Source organism: Anas platyrhynchos, chromosome 1 (genome assembly GCF_047663525.1).
Source record: "Anas platyrhynchos isolate ZD024472 breed Pekin duck chromosome 1, IASCAAS_PekinDuck_T2T, whole genome shotgun sequence".
Classification (NCBI taxonomy): domain Eukaryota; kingdom Metazoa; phylum Chordata; class Aves; order Anseriformes; family Anatidae; genus Anas; species Anas platyrhynchos.
The window spans coordinates 92,767,197-92,786,343 of record NC_092587.1 but is presented as its reverse complement, the minus strand read 5'-3'; the positions used below and the strand labels follow the sequence as shown (position 1 = coordinate 92,786,343).

Sequence of the window (19,147 nt, the reverse complement as noted above, 5' to 3'; positions counted from 1 at the left end):
CTATAAGAAAAATGAGAAAAGTTTGATTTATTGATGAGTGACCACTTTCTTGATTCCAGGAACTATATGACTCACTAAGTCATATAGTTTCTCAATGAAATATTTTTTAAAATTAGAGGATAAGAAGATGATTCAGTACAACCATGATAATAATGAACTAAGTTCTATTGTATAAGCATTAGCTACAGTAAAACTAAATGATTCACCTTGTACATGGGTATCATAAGTAATAAGATCAGCAGTCTTGCAGTCTTGCAACACCCTATCTCAGTTTGCATAAAATAAGGTGAAGAGTAGAAGACAGAATAGACTGCTGTTTAAGACAGATGTTAAGGTATTAATCTAATTTAATTTTGTAACTAAAACCATAACTTCCTGCTCTGTTTGCTGTAGCATTCCTTGGGTCATTCTGCTGAAGGCATCTTCTGTTTTGCATAGAGAAAATCACATGAACAAGATTTTGAGTATAAAATTATTTGTTATTAACGCACACAGTAGTGGGATGGGACTAACATGTTGTTGGGTTGAGATTGTAGGTTCACTGTACTTTCACATGATGAGTCTATGCTGGCCAACAGTTTCCTGTTGAATTTGGAAGAGTAAAAATCCATAGTTTCTTGGAATGAAACAATCCACAGTTTTGCTGAACTACCATTTCATCCACTCTGATTTGTTCTCTTAGTTTGAGTTTTGTCACAGTGATGCCTTTTTAAGAATCTTTGATCTTGATTCTTGATAACTTTTACTAAAGTTCCATGTTGCCCCTTTTATTTCTGCGGACTTTCTGTATTTACGCTTTCTTTTCTTATTGGTTGCCTGGTTGCCTATAATATCTCTGGCATTCAGATTAAGGTGAGAGCATAGTTAATGGTTTCACTGTTAATTAATTTCAATGAAGCTAGTCACATATTTCCTCCTCTCCTCCATTGCATATTTAAAAAGAAAAAAAAAAAAAAAAGGGTACAAGCAGTTTATACTCATTATGGATATTAAAGACTGGTTGAAACTAAAACTTCTGATTTCAATACATGGTGCTATGTCACAGATGCATGAACACAGTAGTTTTCATTTGTGAAGCACATTAGTTCAATATCTCTAAATTCTCTCTCTCTCTCTCTTTTTTTTTTTTCTTGTGGTAAAGTGTGGGAATATGAGTCCATCATCAAAAATAGTGTGAGAAGGTTTGCCAGGAAAAAGAAAAAACTTCCCCTCACAATTAGTGTTATTTCTGCCAAAGACTAATCCCTTTAACTGAAGGGGAAAAATATCCTGAAACATTCGATAACGTGACATCTTTGTGTGTGATTTTTGATTGCCTGTTAAGTTAATATCAAAAAGCAAAAAGTTGTTATATGGATCCCAGAACACTGAGCTCAATTTAAAGAATGGACAGCTAATTTCAACACTGTCTTTTCAGGCCATAAATTTCACAGATTGAGTGTGAATAGCTGGAAGCAATGTTCTCTTTTCTTGGTCTCAAATTCCACTGCTGTTCTTTTCACTGTGTCATTCTTGCTCTTCTGAAAGGAAGAAAGAAAGAGGGACTGTCACTGGAAAACTTTCTAATGCTTCACAAAGGAAACTTACCTGCTCCTTTTGTTCTTAGGATAAGTAAATTGTGAGCTTTAGACCTGTTTTTAGCATGCTGTTCTCTTCTGTGTATTTACACTTTTATGAGTACCTTTGTGGCTGCCTTCCTTAAAATGTGATTTTTCTAATGATGGCATAAAAGCCTTTCAAGATATAGCACAATCAGTTTGACTGCTGGCTAACTGTTTGCTGTTTCGTATATTGCTCACAGCATGAGAAATAGGACTTTACACATACAACTTTGCTTAGCAGTGTAGTGGGAGGGCATTTATTTAACCTGAATGCTGTGCACAAGGAAACAGAATAAAAATTCAGTGTTATCTTCAGTAATTTTTGGAGCTGTTTCATTCTTCAGTCTCCATCTTCTCCTGAGTACCATTTAAGAGCTTCCCCCCCAAAAAAAATCTTATCTAAAAAATGGTTTGGGTTATTTGTTATTTAGGTTTTAGCTTTGTCTATCATGCTCATATCCCTTCTCAGTCTGAAAGTCTCAAAAATTTTAAGTCCTAAGGAGAAGATTTTGGTAACCTTAGGGTTTTTTGTCAGTTATTCATTAACAGGGAGGGATTATTTTGTTTTTCACTAAAAAACAACAAGATTCATCGGCTAATTTTACCAAATTGCCTTCTTTGCCTGGTCACCTATATATGGAATGGTTGTTATGAAGTGCTGTCCCCACTGTTACTCACCTTTGTTAGCTTTAAGTCTACAACTTCCTCGCTAGGGGGTGGGGAGAGGCAGGTGACCTACTCTTTGTAAGCACCAGTGAAAGGACCCGCGGGAACGGTGTTAAACTGAGGCAGGGGAAGTTTAGGCTGGACATCAGGAAGAGGTTCTTCACCGAGAGGTTGGTTGCATACTGGAACAGGCTCCCCAGGGAAGTAGTCACTTCACCAAGCCTGTCTGAATTTAAAAAGCAATTGGACTGTGCACTTAGTCACATGGTCTAAACTTTTGGGTAGACATGTGAGGTGCCAGGAGTTGGACTTGATCCTTATGGGTCCCTTCCAACTCGGGATATTCTGTGATTCTATGATTCTACGATTAAGTTCTCTGTTTGCATAACTTTACCTCCAGGTTCACTGTAATGTTTGAGTCGTCTTAGCCAACACTGTGATGTCCTACAATGAAGTGTTTAAATGTCCAAAGCTGTTAAACCATGCTGGTTTGGCTCCCCAGCAAATCCAAACTGAAAACATGCCAATGTGACCAGATCAAATTCTGTTTCTCTTTGTGCAATATGGCAAATCTTTCTTATTCTGACTAAATTATAGGACTTCATGATGAGAAATGGATGTTATGTTGCAGTCTTTATGCATTCATAAATATTTGTAGTCTGGTGCTTTGTCTTCATTTGCTGTTTCATGTTTTTTTTTGTTGTTTTTTTTTTTCTTTTCCTTTAGAGCAGACACATGAATAAATACTTTTCTAATCTAGCAGTTTACTATGCTTGAGTTTCTCAGCTTGTTTCTTATCTTCTGCCTGTAGAAAGATGAATCTTTGTGAACTCCTGGCTCCCTGCTAGGAGTTGTTTACAACTAATGTCTTCCCTAGTCGTCTTTTCCTTTTGATGTCTATGAGAGGGGACTCTATTTAAGACCACTTTACTTTCCTCTGCAGTTTCTCAGGGGATTATTTCTCTTTCTTTTTCACCTTCTCCTCAACATGACTGTTTTGATTATCTCTTTCATGACAGTTTTTTTTCCTAAGCTTTTCTCAAAATATAAGAACTTTACTTTTAAATACTCTCCAAATTGCTGCGAAATGTAGTATGCCTCCTTTTTTTTTTTTTTTTTTTTTTTTCATTTTCTGATTGCTTTTCATCATTTTATTCTCTTCTGCAAAGCAGCTGTATTGGTTGTTAAGATGGAAAAGAGTGCATTTTCCTGTCTGGCTGCCATTTTTGTTCAGTCTTAGAAAGACTCATCTGCTATACGTGAAAACAAAGCAGCCTTGATCCAGTCAAAGTCAGACCTCTGAGATCTGGCTTTTGAATCATTATGTTCTGGCTGTCATTAAGTATAGTCTTATGGAAGAAACCTATTAGGGATGTAGATCAGGATAAAGTTTGTATTCTGTATCTAAATATTAATAGTGAGTGATGTTTTGTCACTCACACCATGACTGTAGAAGCCCCACCTCTATTTCAGCTGTGTATACTTCTTGCTGGGTGGACTTCATAGTCTAAACAGGAGGGTATACTAAACTGATTATCAGGGTAAGAGGTTAGATTTGTTATGCTTGTCCTTCCTTTCCTTGTAGTCTTACAAAATATAAACACCTGATTTCTCTCTCTTCTTTTCTGTTCTCTCTCTTTTTCTCCTTTTAATTCTGGGTGACAGTTCTATGGTACGTTGAGCTAACCAGGGCAAAAATAAACAGCTTTGGTTCATTAACTGGAATTAAAAACTTGTGGAAGCTACATATGATGAACTCATCTCCATCCTTCCCCTAGTCAGATCTCTGAAAGTTCTTGTGATAATAATGGTATTTTCATCTAATATTTTCAGTTATTCAGGGAAAAATGAAAAAATATATATATTTTTTTGTTGTGGATTCATTGCTCTCTTCTGAAGTGACATAAAGGAGAATAATCTGATTCTGTGACAAACCCATTAGCCTAAATACCATTAATATCTGCCAATAATACATTTAATGACCTAAAACATTGTTAGCGATGGTCCTTGAAAGTCTTAGATGATTATTGGTGCTATCCAGTTTGAAAGTGTTAGATTAAGCTGTCATACCAGGTGTGATTCTGGAGAGAGCAATTTAGAAAAAGAGCATAATTTTGATTCCCTAAGAAAACAGTTTAGCCAGAAAGCAGTAGGACTGATTCCTGCATTCCTGATAATAAAAAAAAATCAGGGGAATTAACCTTATATTTTGGATGTCTAGACCAGATACCTACAGCTAATGGAATATTCCCCATCCCCCATTTTGTCTTCATTTCTTCCTCTTTCTTCTCCATAATTATTTGCTTAATTCATAGTATGTCAAATGTGTGCATTGTATATAGTAGCTTGTTAATTCAGGCATAGCTGGAAGCCTTTAGTGGTTATTGTGGGCCATCTGGAACATGAACTTTAATCTACACATGCTGTATTTTAAATGGTCTGATGGACTCATTTTCCAAAGTTTAATTTGACAGAAGAGTGGTTTTATCTGTTATATCAATTAAAGCGGAATCTATTTATTATCACTCAACAATATTGTTTATGCTAAGTACTATAACTGTTAAATGCATTATGTTGCCCATATGGTGGCTATCCTGTCATTGTCTCTCTGCTCAAATATATATTTCTATTGGACCTTTTGCTTCTGTTCAGAGCATGCTAATCAGGAATGTAATTCTGAAAGATAACCAAGAATTCAGCCCACAGAATTCTAATCAATGTGAAGGCTGAATATAGCAGAACAGAAAACAAAATGGAGATGATGCTATCCTACCTGAATTACTAAGCATGTTCTCCTATTAAATTTAACCAAAAAGGAAGTATTGTTCTACCTATTCTGAAATGATAAAAACATAGTGCCCAGTATATACTCACTTATCATGGCAAATCCGCTGTTGTTTAGAGAGCAAGCTGACTGTTAGTGTCACTATGCTCTTCAAAAGTAATCATTTGCAAGAGATCTACATGGATTATTCTTTAGCCTCTTTTGTGGTAGGGGAATACTGTTTTAAGGTATATTTACATTTTGGTAGTTGGAAGCCTTCCAGAAACATAATGTGAAGGTTTCTTTTTGTGTCAGTCCTAAAGAAATTCTGAAGGACGGACTTAAACTGAGTTCCCAAGTATTATAAAATGAGTAAAAATGAGTGTTGGGAGCAGTGGCATCTCTCTGATTCTTTTTCCTGAGCCTTAACAATGGCTAGTTACAAAAGCAGCTAAGAAGGCTCCATAGGTGATCTAGCACATATATTTTATAGTCCTTATAGCGTCCTAAAATCAAATTCCTGTTTTACTTTGAAGAATTCTTGGTTCAATGCATTATTACAGATTAATTATTCTGAGTTTTGGAAAACAGCCAGTTAAGATGGGCAGGAAGAGGAATGTTTGGTTTTGACCAACTACATAACAACTCTAACAGCATGTGACACTCTTTAAAACAATGCAACTTTGGGGGAATGTATGGGTACATATTTATTATATTTTTATCATTATGTTATTTATTTTTTTATCTTTATTTTTTTTTTAGCTCATGGTTTAATGGTAGGTGGATTATTGGAACTGATGATCTTAAACGTCTTATTCAAGAGAGAAATGATTCCAAGGGAGTTGCAGGCCATATTCCAACTCTGTCTTCTTCGACTAAATCCTGCAGTTGTCCTATGACATCCTAGTATTGCAAAATGTTACTTTAAATTTATTGGGCACATTTCTGAGAAATAAACATGAGCTCAAGGAACATGTGAAAAGGAAGAAAATTATTATTAATATTTTTGATCTAATTATTTTCTTTCTGTTGTGGTATCAGCACTTGCTCTGTACAGACTACTCCTGAATGTCATGAAATATTCAACCAAGACAATTGAGTTTTTGCCACCGAAGCAAAGAACAAAATTCTTAATTATGTTACTGATCTCCCAGATTCGCCCTGTGAAGTTGGTGCTGGGGAAGGAAGATCAAAAGAATAATTGCACAATTATATGAATCTTCCCTTCTCTTTAAAGGACTCTGGTTTTGAATGGGTCTTGGAAGCTGCAGCATGCTTCAGTTCTGTCTGCATTCAGGAAAATGTATGAATACCTGAAGCAAAAGCAGAATTTTCCATACTTAACACTGCAAAAAGGATGGGGTTACTGTGGAGCTTCTCAGGAATATCTCACCCTTTTAATTTAACTCCTGTGTTTTCCTAAAGGTGATCACCAGCAGGGAACTTGCACATGGCTTCAGTGTGGTCATACACTTCATTGTAACCAGTGCTGCAATTTTTGTACATAAAACTATCTTCAGTGCTTCATGGATTTTTAGTTACTTGTACTCAAAATATCTGAATGTTTGAAGTAGTAAGTTACTGCCAAATGCAAACGAAATGATGATTGTGATGTAAAGTTAATAGCAATTTCTGAACATTTTTTTGTTCAGGAAAATCCTGTCAAAGCGCTTTGAGAAAATGAAGGGTGCATCAGGCTAAAACTTGTATCAGTCTATGTTCCCAAATCTCCCCATAGAACCTAATTTTCAGGCACTCTTTCTGGTCTCGACTCTCAAAGTCGTACAGGATATGAGGTACTTGCATGCACAGCACCCATGGAACTGGGGATCTGATAACCCTGCTATAGCCCATGCTATAAATGGGAAAATTCTTCCAGAGGGCTCTGCCAGTCTACCTCATACATGAACCCTTTACTGCCTTTGTCAGTCTTTCAGAGATAAGATTTTCCATATGCCAGGCCATTTGTCCAATCTGTAGCACAAAATTTTGTTGAGCAGAAGGAGCACAGACAATTGGATAATTGATTAGTCTTTTATTAGAGCACGAATATTTACTGAGGCAGAAAACTTGATACGAGGATTTTGTCATTTAAGTAAATAGAAATAGTGACCATATCTGTTTAGGCACTGCAAGTGTCAGTGCAAGGTAAACAGTCAAACTGAGACAACAAAGAAATATATGAAGTATGTGCTGTATTGTCTTATCTCAGCTGCTTGGTGATGGAATGAATGGATCACCTTTGCAACTTTGCAGGCTGAAAAAATAATTTATACGCATGTTTATAAAAATTAGTCTCACAGCTACTCCATCTTAAGGTGTTCATTTTTGGATCTTGACAAATGCAGTCCCTAGGGTTGAGTATGGTGGTAGTAAAATGACTGATTGCAACATTTATCATCATGGCGCAATAACAAATAGCTCAGTCTGGCAGCCATCATTTTCCTAAACCCTTTTGTCAGTAAGTATGTGCTGACATAACTTTCATGGCAGTTGTATCTCTGTAGCCTGACTTTATTCCCTAATCCTTTACCTCATAATGTAAAGCATTGCTTCATAGATCCAGATGTGGTCCAGGCAATGAAAAGAAGCCAAAACCAACTCATCCTATTACTCAAAATACTTCAGTGTTGACACAGTGAAAGGACACTACACATTCAATTAAGGGCTAATAGTTTGGCCTAGCTCCTAGAAAGGAGCCACAGCACTGTACAGCAGTAGTACAATGCTCATTTCAGTGAGCCTATCATTGTAAAATTTGACAATTTCATGTATTCTGCACTTCATGGATTTAGGTTAAAACGTAAAATTTAATTTGGGCACAACCCACCCAAGTTGTGAGTGCCTTGTTATACGCACTGAACTTCAATACTCACTGTGAAGAGGTAGTGTTATTGGTGGATTTTGTATTGGTCATGAGCTGTTTACAGAAACTTGATGAATTGAGCTCAAGTAGAAAGTTATCTTTCAGTGACAGATTATATATATAAAATCTATAAAATCTCCAAAAATTTAAAAATGTCTAATACTTCCTTGAATGATCACAGAACTATGTTACTAGCTGGCTTCTGCCTGGAGAGCACAGTTATCACATTTTCAAGGTATAAAAAAAATATATATATATTGTCTTCACTACAGCATCCAAACAGATAGACTGTTTTCTCTTGACATTTTTGTTTGTTTGTTTGTAGTTTTTTTCAGAAACAGGCAAAGTAATAGCTGCTGTATGAATTCTGCCAGAGTCCAACACCCATGTTGCATAAGGGTTGAGGAGACTGATCTGGAATCCCAGTTGACAACACGAAGATGAACTCTCAGGGCTTGAGGTCTTGGCCATACATCATACAGATCTGTAAGTGGCTGTTCATTAACATAGGAACAAGTTCGAGTTGAGACTGTGGTGTCCTAGCAACAGAAAGCAAAATGTATGCAATTGTTTAATGCCTTAATTTACCAACTCCTTCATTTTGCATTCCACATGAATTTGAGATGACAGCACCAATATATATATATTTGTATGCTTGTATATATACATAGATATTTTATTCAGTTATAGGTATATGCAAATACACACACACATACATATACATGTGTGCATTCCTAGAATATATGGATACCTCAAATTATGATCAGAAAAGATTTGTTCAAATTTCCATTTATGCTGTTGTGGAGGAAAGAAATAGATTTAAATGCAGAAACAGGTGAAGAGTCCATTATCAAATGAGTGACCTTGATATCATGGCAATTTGCTGCATCATAGTGTTAGTCTAAGAACCTTTATAAAAATATCTTTTTACAAAACAAGGCAAGACATTAATGTGTTTAAAATATCCTCTAATGAATTCTGATTCTTTCTGTGCTGAAATCCAAGTGCATTTACAGATGGTTTTACCATATTCTATCCTATCGCAAAGAAAGAAAAAAAGCTGAAATTCAGCTGGCTGGTTTCTCACTACTTCTCTAATCTGTCTATAATTTTGTGCATTTAGTCTGTGGGAGAGGTTGGATAATTAAAGAATTCCATTACCTCAACTGCTTAAGCATTGTTACCTCCAGAGTTGGATTCAAAGAAGACTTTTTTTTTGTTGTTTGACTTTTGAGGGAAGAACCTGTTTTTGCAGAGAAGGATTTCAAAAGCAATAAGAGAAGAATATGAACATAAGAGAAGAATATAAACATGCACATAAACTGAGAGGATGCATTCTAGCTTTGTGTTTATAGCACTGACATTTTATTTTACCTCTTTCTCATCATTGTTGAAAAAGTGTTTTGTATGACTTTTAGAAGGAAGTTCAATGGTTCCTTCAAGAGATGTTTCTCAAAAGGCAGAATTGGAAAGCCCACACTTATCTCCTACTATTGATCATTTACTTCTGAGTCTGTGCCTGAAACAAGGGACAGTAATGGCCTATAGGTACTACTTCCACCCTACAGGGCTGTATAAGGCATGGTCAGCAAGCTACAGAGCTATATGGAAGAAGAAGAAATAAATTTATTCTGGAATACTTTTCATTTCAGTGGATAAGAATACTTATCCTTATAACTGGTTAACACTCTGTGAAAGTGTTAGCCAAGTACAGGCTGCTGATCTGAGAAAGTGAGAAATATTTGGACTGCCTTAGCACTTCTTCCCACCAAGCTACTTCTAGATATTTCTTGCTTGGTTTAAACACATTATTAGCAGGGGAGAGACAAGGAATTTCTTTTTTCCTCAATGACCCACTGTCTTCTCCTGCCCTCCCACAATCCTTTTTGTCTCTAGACATGTCTCTAGATGGTAAAAGGTGAAAAGGTTATTCCATATAATCCTGTAAAGGGGTTTTGTTGTTGTTTTTGTTGTTTTGGTTTTGTTGTTGTTCTTGCTCTTGTTTTTTAACCTGTAACTCAATGGGTAGTTCAATTATATGACTTCTCAATATAACACAAGCGCTGGGCATCTCATCAACAGAGCTGGGGTGGGAACAGATTTCTTGATGGTGTAAAAAGGCCTCCCTATCTAAAATACAAAGAAAACAAGTTATTTCAAAGGTTTATATGGGGAAATGGAAGTTATACAAGAATATTTAGCAGCTTTGTGGCCTAGTTACCACCTAGGATATGGAAGATAGTCATTAGATACAGGAGCTTACCTCATCTCGGGGCTGGACCCTGATACTGGCTCATGAATGTCTTCCTCTCCAAGTCCAGGTTTTCCATCATGGACCTGAGCAATTTTCTTAAGAAAACATGTTATGTTTTCTTAAGATGTTGTGTTCCCATATATGTTTTATGTTTGGAGGAGCATCAGCCCTGAAGAGGGCTATGTCCAGTGACTAGTCAATTGACTAGGACTGGATGCATCTTTACCGTGCAAAGGGCAGGAAGCAGGAGCAACACAGCCAGTTCTCCATGCTGTTGTCCTTGGGCTGTTCAGTACCACTCTAACCCCACTAGGTTAATGACACTGCTCTGGGGGCCAGATAAGTCATGCTCTGCATGACTTATTCTCTCACCTGGCATTTCTAACATGCCCCCATGCTGCTCAGTAGAGAAAGGTCCTTAACTGGTGGTTGTGTTAGCGAAAACACATAGGCTTGGGCATTAGTCAGTCATCAGGGCAGAACTGAGAAAAACTGAAGTCCTTACAGACCTGATTCTCATAAATCTTTCCCTGGATGGGAATGACTTATTCCACTCTTGTCATATTCAAAGCAGGTAAATGTGAGTATTTATAGCACCACAGAATTGTAGCTAACACTTCTTCACCCAGTCTCAAAATTTATGGTAACTTACTTTTCTAACTGCAGCAATTTGCTACAGGCCTTAAAAAGGATTTTGAGTATAAAACGCCTTGGGGGATGGGGGGAGTGGAAAATAAATCAATCTCTGATGATCACAAAGTATTATGGTCACCATATAAAGCTGTACATTCATATGTGACACTTAAATTGGAAATGTGTGTGTGTGCAGCAAATTATGCAGGGAGGAGAAATGTCTGAATTCAAATGATAGTGCAGGTCAGAGGAATTTCACCCCTTCAGATACTTAGTCTAAAAAAGACTCTGTATTTTGCAAGGTAGTTGCTCTTTACTAGCACATGGTAACCATGATTACCAATGTGTTTGCCAGGAGAGAGATACTCAAGAAAATTCCTACCCATCCTGTTGGGGCAAAAAATTTTCCCTTGTGGAGCTACAGCTGGGTCTGTTTTCACTGCTGCACCTGGTATGTTCCTGATCTAAACCCAGCCCCTGTTTTCTCCAGTAGCTGGCAGGGAAGAAGTGTGCAAGCACATTCGCATGTATGTTCAGCTCAGTGCTCCTCTGAACATGCCTTTGATGCCTCTGAACCTGTGGCTAGCCTTTCAGGAGCAAACTGAAATCCTGCTGCCATCCGCAGACAGATTTGTTGCCATGTGTCACTTATTGTGGCTGTGACTATTTGCCTAGTAGCCCGGAGGGATCGCTATGGTGTCATCAGTCCCTGTGGCCTCTTCAGCTTGCCTTTGCCTGTCAATAGCTCTCTGACTTTTTCCTTTGCTGTAGGTCACATGGACATTTCAGTCTTGTACCTACCTCTTGAATAGTTGCAGATCAATTTCTGGTGCACAAAACCATGGTCATTTTCACTTCTCACAATGATGTAATTCTCTAGAAGATCAATCAAAGAAAACGTTATGTACAAACTGTATCATACGTAGTAAGCGAAGGGTATAGCTACAATATACAGCTAATGACAGCAAATCAGATAAACTTAAATAGCATCTCCCTGGTGCTGTGAGGTGAATATTTTTCTCCCGTCTTCTCAAAGTTTCCATGCCAGCAATATATTATGATTTGACATTTAACATTTTGTTCTATTTTACTTTTGGCTGGGAGGGGTTAGACAGATTCTGTGATGTCCCACTCTCAAAAACTGAAATTAGGTTTAGAGGTATGTGTGTGTGCATATGCATATATGTTCACATAAACACCCGAAGACATTTTAACTCTGTTGATAACTCAACAGGAAAATTAAGTATGTGCTTTATTGTTATCCTCTTCTGAAAAATAAAGAAAAAAAAAAAAAAAGTGAGTGGCTCAAAAACTAAAGCACTCGAATATTGCAGATAACAATTATGTAATGGTGACTACTACTTGGTCTGGGAAGCATCATTTCTTATGCATATTTCTGTATTTATCGATGTATTATCTTAATAAGAGGTATTTTAGAACGGTATTGCTTTAAGTTTGTAGGTTTCACTGTGGACTTGGCTAGGCAGAATCTGATTTGGATTTATTGAAGCAGATGTTAAGCAGAGAGAAGAGACTGACATGTCTGTAGTGGTTCTGTAACTGTCTGAATTATTGTCAAAATGCTAGCACTGGCACATCTCTAATTTAATACACATTTCAGCAGTGACCATGGTAATAAAATCTAAACTGTCTCGTTCTTCTTTCATTAAAGGCAGAAAGGGAAAAATAAAAGGGGGTGGGGGTTGGGGATGGAGAAAGATCTGTATCGATATGAATACAGAAGTGCTTCTGATCGACATGAAAGTGTCCTTTTATCAAAAACAAACACAAGAAACAAGAAAGCAAAGAAAGATTAATTTTGTTGTTATAATGCATTATCTATTGTGGGGTGTGTTCTTTTTAAACAAATGTGATGTTTCAACAGAATTCACCATGCACTCAAATGGTTAATTGCAAAGCTGCCCTCCAAAGCACCATGTCTCATTTCTAAACTGTACATCTCAACTCACAAGAGAGAGACAAAAGATGAAAACAGCTTGGATCTCAAATTTAGAAAATTAATAAAAACTAGATAAATAGCATGAGTCCCCTACAGTGAAACCTGTCTGGGTTTCAAAGACATTTAGGGGGCTCCTGTACTTCTGTGATCCATGATAGGTATTGTGGCTACTGGGGTGCTCAGGAGATGGGAGCTCCCTCACAAAGAGCTAGGGACTGGAGCCAGTCCATAGAATCAGGGCACCTACACAGAAGACAGACCCCAGCATGGATTCTGCCTCAAACAGGGGCTAGGGCTGCTCAGGTGCTTGATCTTTGTGTTTGGGTTGTCTTTCTGAAAGCTGCATTGCAGGAACAGAAAGGGCTACTGCCATGTCACAGCAATACCTTTTCTTAACAGGTTAGACAGTTTCAGCTGCTTGAGAAACAAGTGCCTTCATTTAGCTTATGGATAATTCCTGAAACAAGGCACTTCTTTTTGCATCAGCTGACACTAGCAGAAGACAAGCTTGAAGTCAGTGGGAGCTAGGGGTTCTATCTAGGACTGCAGAAGCTAAAAGTATCTTCAGAGCTGTGCTGTGAAAGGATATTTTTCATCCTAGTAACCAGCCAAATTAGGAATATACCACTGTGCTTAGAGTGGTATAGAGAACACTTCAGTAGGTGGTCAAACATCTGCTTGATAAGCGTAACCCATCACCAGAAGTGTCTAATTAATCCCAGTGTGAAAGTGCATCAGTTCTATCATTGTTTTGGGGTGGAGTCTTTCAATTGCTTCAACAATTATGTGCTACTAACTTCATGCAGGGAGACTTGATAAGACAGTAGGGTTGAAAATAAATGGTTTTTGTTTGTTTGTTTGTTTGTTCGTTTGTTTGTTTTTTCTTCAGGACATATATTTATGAATTTGTTACTTTGGCATTTGGTTTTAGAATTAGCATAGCTTTGGATTATTCTACAGGATGGGAAGTTCTGACTTAGCCTAGCCCTATTTATATATACAGAGTAATGATGATAGTTATCCATTTATAAATGCTGTAATTGATAACTTGACACATAATGCTTAGATTTAATGCCTCATGTAGTATGATAAAACTCTTAAATATGTATATAATCCTCAAGAGGGTTTAGTTAATTACTTTGGGAAACAATAGTAAAGTTAAACCTGTGGGTAATTAAATTCTCATCCACAGTGGTAATATCTTAGCTATTCAATATAGAATGTAAGCTGAGTTTATCTGCTTTTCATTGGGAAGTGGCATTGAACAGTAAAATCTTCTAATGAGATTTTTTTTTCCTATAAACAATAAAAATAACCCACTGAAACTTGGTTTCTTTAAAATGATTTAGTGTAGTGGGAGCATGGAAACAACTCTGAATTACAAATAAGCACAATCGTCCAAGCAAAGTATGGTAACAGTGCTGAAGAGGCATTTGTAGTTATTTCTCACCTCTTAAACGTAAGTCTAAAAGTTAAAAAGTCCCCACTAAAAATTCAGAAGATTTTCTGTCACTGGAAAATTCAAGATTCATTAACAAACTGATTAATTGTGATCTATGTTCAGCTGGAGCACTAAAGAAACGTGTTGCCTTGAGAACACTCTATAATGACTTTTAAAAGTTCTAAGTAGTCCTGCCATTTTAAAGACTCAAATCAGTTAAATCTGTGTATTTTTTCCAAGGAATATGATGGGAGGTAAATATCCATGATGATTTACACACACTAAGCTTAATTAAAAATAAATAAATTTTTAAAAAATGGAATTTTCTGTGACATTGGACTACATCTCATTTTAAAGATAATGTCTCTTTCCAAATTTCTTCAAGCTCTTCTCAAGGAAAAGATTATATATATATCAATGTTTTTGTTCATCAGATAGATTATCTAGACTATATTATTTGTCATTACTAGAGGTAGAAAAGTACCATGGTTTTTGATATATGACTGTCCAGTTTGGCCATGCACATAAATTAGAGGTCTGATTTTTCCAATTCTGCTGAACCAGACTTGCCCAACTCTATAACTTACAAAACAGATAGTTTCACTCCAGAAAGAATAAGATCTATGAAAACAGGTAGCTTATGTAAAAGGCTTTGTCAAAAAGCACTTTAATAGAAAAATATACCGAAGTCTATGAATCCAGGAAAAATTATTCTGCACTGGGACTAAGAAGTGTTTCATGTGAATACTTAGTTGCATTTTCCCCCTTGTTTGTGTTATCTCCGTAATCTGTTTTGCTTTGGTCAAAGTCCTAAGAAGTTTCTGAAAAGGAAGACTTGTGTTTTGTAGTTCTGAAGTTTTATCACAATTATCCCATCAAGTATTTTTTTTATTTTTATTTATTTATTTATTTTAAATTTGTCTTCTCTGGGAAGTAGCTTTATTATTTTTTATGAGAACTTTTAGTGAAAAAGTGTGCACTTCCAGTCAAAAACATTGCAAAGAAACTTTAAAATATGGCTGAATAATACAATTCAAGTTAAAATCCAGAATAATTTTGTGTAATCTGGAGAGTTTCAAATATGCATTTTTAAATCTGCATTGTAAGAGTATGTTTTGTCAAGTTAAATTTGTCTTATCAGGAAACAAACAACAACAAAAAAATATACTGGTAAAACTTGTTTACTGGAGCTTTGTGAAAATGTGCTCCTTCTGCTGCTGAAGATTTTTTTTCCTGATTTTTTTTTTTCCTTTCTCCCTTTAAAATGATGGATATAGAATAAATGTTCCATATTGGAAAGACACATTGCTAATGCTCCTGTTGTCTTGGCATTCCAATACAAACCTCTTGTCTACACTGACCTGAGGTTATTGCAAGTTTAGCAGGCAGAAGGGGAGGTTCCCTTGGTGTTCTTGAAATTTAGATGGTACATAAATCATTTTAAGGGTTTTAGAGGAAAGGAGTTTAAATTTTTAGAAAACTTTTCATCCTATAGCCCACTCTGTTGTACTAAAGCTGTCAAAATTTAAGCATATGTGGTGTTTTTCTATACATGGAACAGTGTCTTCCAGATGAGTCTGTCTTTTTCAAATTAAGAACAGCAAAGTTGGCAGAAATGACAAACACATGGTAGGACAAAAATAATAAAAATATTGCTAGGACAACACAGGTTTTTCTTGGCAGAAATGGGAAAAATTGGTATATTGTAGTAACATTTTTTTATGATAATATTTTTATGTGCATGTTGCAAGATGAATTTTGTTGCTTTTTCAGAGAGAAACAGAACTAGGAGGACAAGAGTTGCTGGTGATATTTGACTTGAATCTGGAAAGGCTTTTATTTTAGATTTACATTTCTTTATAAATATCTATATTTACACCTTGCTCTGAGAATATCTGAGATTATTCAAACATTAATGAATCATCTTCATAACCACCTTCTGAGGTAGGGAAATAGTATAATTTTGACTAAAGAAAAGCAACCGGCAAATGGAAAGACTTAAGAGCCTCACCAAGATTAAGGTTGTTCTTTCCTATGAAGGATTGCAGGTCCAAATACAAAATTTTATTAGATTGTGTAAAACTGACAGATCTTCTCCTTGGACTTGGAAGAACCTTGTCACAAGGGCTTATCTGTGCAGATAAAATACTGGTATGGGAATTAGAAGGAGCTGTGGTCAGATGTAGACAATTATGTATTAGCTATGCATAGTTTCACATGAGATAGTTGTCAGCAGAAAATAACTTAAACTTGTTAGCCCCTTTATATATTTTACTTACTGGCATTGATATAGCAGTGTGTTGATATATTGAAATAACTTGAGACCTGGTGCTGGCTGTCACACCAATGGCAAAAAAAAAAAAAAAAAAAAAAAAGGCAGTTACAGTTATCCCCTTCTTTTTTTTGGTGGCTGTGAGCAAGTATTATGAAAGCATAACATTATTTGAAAATTTCAAGTGAGCAATGTCCATATAAAGATGTCAGGCAATGACTATTTTCAGAGATGTACTCTGGCCTCCCTTAGGATTAAGCTCATCCTAAACCCTCCCATTTTCTGATTTAGTGGCTTTCCTTTACCAACTCCTTTTCTCATAAAAGTGCAGTAGCAACCTTTTCAAAACAAATCCTTGCCTCTCCTCTCCAAAATAAAAACTTAAAAAAAAAAAAATACAAATGCAGTTCTTCCTCTGGGAAGAGAAGAAAAAAGCAACAAAGTACATGTGATAGATGATCTTCTAGTTCATTGCTGATGGGTAGTATTAAGTCTCATAAAAAATAGGATTTTCTTCCAAAGATTCCCCAAACTGGCACCATTCTGTTAACCTTGATGATAAAGTGGTGTTTAATCCATTCCTTTACCCCTCTCTCCATCCATCAAGTATCTTTTAAAGTTCAAGCTCCCATTTTTACAGCACAGTATTGAAAGCATTTTCATCTTAGTGTTATATCTATGTGGCTAAAAATGTTGGTCTGGTTGCCAAAATTCAGAACCCCAGAAAGTAAATAAAGTCCAATGTTAAAGGAGATTACTTTTTAGTTTTCTTCTAGTACTTATTCATGTTTCATCTGTGAGTACTCCAGAAAATACACTTGAGTAATTAGAATAAAATTAGGCCAGTCCTCATAGAAACAAGACTTTTTCCTTCATTTGACACAGTATGTAGCTTTGTGTTCACCACAAGTTGAAACCGAGCAGTTAGAGGTTCTCATTTCTCCAAGTCTGCTCTTTCCCAACAAAACACGTTGGCTAGGAAGCCAGAGTGAAAGGCCTGCCAACCTAATGAAAATATGCAAGTTTTAAAAAATGTCCTCATGCTAAATCACAAGGAAGCCAAGGCCTTTTGTTTTGTTGTGAGAAATCAAGGCAGCAGTCTAGTGGAAACAACATCGCATGAGGCTGGGAAAATGAAGAGTTAAATCCCAGCTTTGCACTGTTTAGAGTCAGGACTTGGATGGTGTCATCTAATTAATCCATGAATGCTCTTACTAAGTGCCACTGGCTATCTAAAGATGTATGCACTGCCTCATTCATTCCAACCTATGCTCTTTCTTTGTTGTAATGCAAAATTCCATCTGGAAACATCATAAACCATTTTTTTAGACTGAAGTTTCACTTAAAGCTTCCAGTTAGAAGTTCCCTTCAACTGACGCTTATTTTCTAGAGAAGGATAGTGCTAGTCCAAGATCCTTCTCCCAAGGAAGTTGACCAAGCTTTGTTGTCATCTTAAAGAATTAGAATAAAATGTGTGGCTTTTTGTTTTTCATGGTCAACTTGGTGCGGTTTTTAATATGAAAATTATTCAACTGTAATCTTGAACTGCTCGCAGAATGATTTGCTCATACCCAGGTGTTCATGGAGGCTGACCAGCCCGACTGTAATAAGATATTGTAATGTGTTATATCATTGATAGACTGGGGACCAGGGAGTTTCACTTCTAAACTGAATAATTAATTAAGCAAGAGGATGGAGGCAGCCTAATCTTTTAATAATAGCCCTCTTAGGCTGTGTTACAGACAAATTCTATTAAGAAAGAGATGCTTCTGATGAGCACGAGGCCTAATCTAATCAGAAATTTAAGTCACTTTCCTGTGTGGATCCTTGGACGACCCTTAACTACCACACAGCAAAGAGCTTCACAACCCCAGGTTGTGTTAGGGATCCTCCTTCCAGTATTATGCTGAGACAGTGACTGCACTTTCTGAATAGCATGTTTCCTTATGATTACAGTCTCACTAATTCTCTCTTATTTTATTGTTTCTCTTGCTTTACTCTTTTACCACTTTTTCAGATCAGATCCATAGATGGGTTGGATATAATTTCACATAAGCCAGGGGAAATATGCTAATATACATTACAGAAAGATGTTGTCTCACATAATAAAGTCAGATATCAACGTGAGAGAGAATTTAAAATTGAGTAATCCCCTTCCTGCTTGAATCGTAGCTTAATTAGTATTATTGGCAGTACCAATAGCTTATTGAAGTTTGGTCTGGACTTCTAAGGAGGAAGATATAAGGCAGAAATTTTCACCTTTTCAAAGAAAAAATATCTTTAGAAATGACAGAAGTCCTCTTTTTCTTTCTATGCATGTTTTTTTTTCAGTGATATTCTATCTAAGTTTTTTTCTCTTAGTTGTGGCATAGGAAAATCATCTCCATATTTGCTGCATGTTCCTAAATTATTGTATCTAAGTAAGCTACCAGTTGCTCCTTAAACTATATTTGAAGTATACCTACCCACAAATCTCAGACAACTCAGTCATAACCTATTATTGGCATCCTGCTGAATGTCCTGGCCCACCTATCATTCTCAGGAGGACTTATGAATCCAAGAGCATGGCAGAACAGATGAAGCGTTCTGACCTGTGCACTGGCAACACAAATGAGAGCAGCAGAAGACACAGGCAAACAGGCAGCTCAGTCCCAGCAAGAGGTAATGCAGAGAGTGAAGCAACAGGAGAA

The 19,147-nt window shown here is 36.4% G+C and overlaps 1 long non-coding RNA gene across 1 annotated transcript in view; it reads left to right on the top strand.

Annotated features, from left to right (window-relative positions):
• Positions 1-19,147, top strand: part of LOC106018470 (uncharacterized) — a 319,103-nt gene that overhangs the window by 224,295 nt on the left and 75,661 nt on the right. Inside the window, exon 7 of the long non-coding RNA XR_011803780.1 lies at positions 8,223-8,383. This is a non-coding gene — a long non-coding RNA (uncharacterized lncRNA). The remainder of the gene's footprint in view (positions 1-8,222; positions 8,384-19,147) is intronic.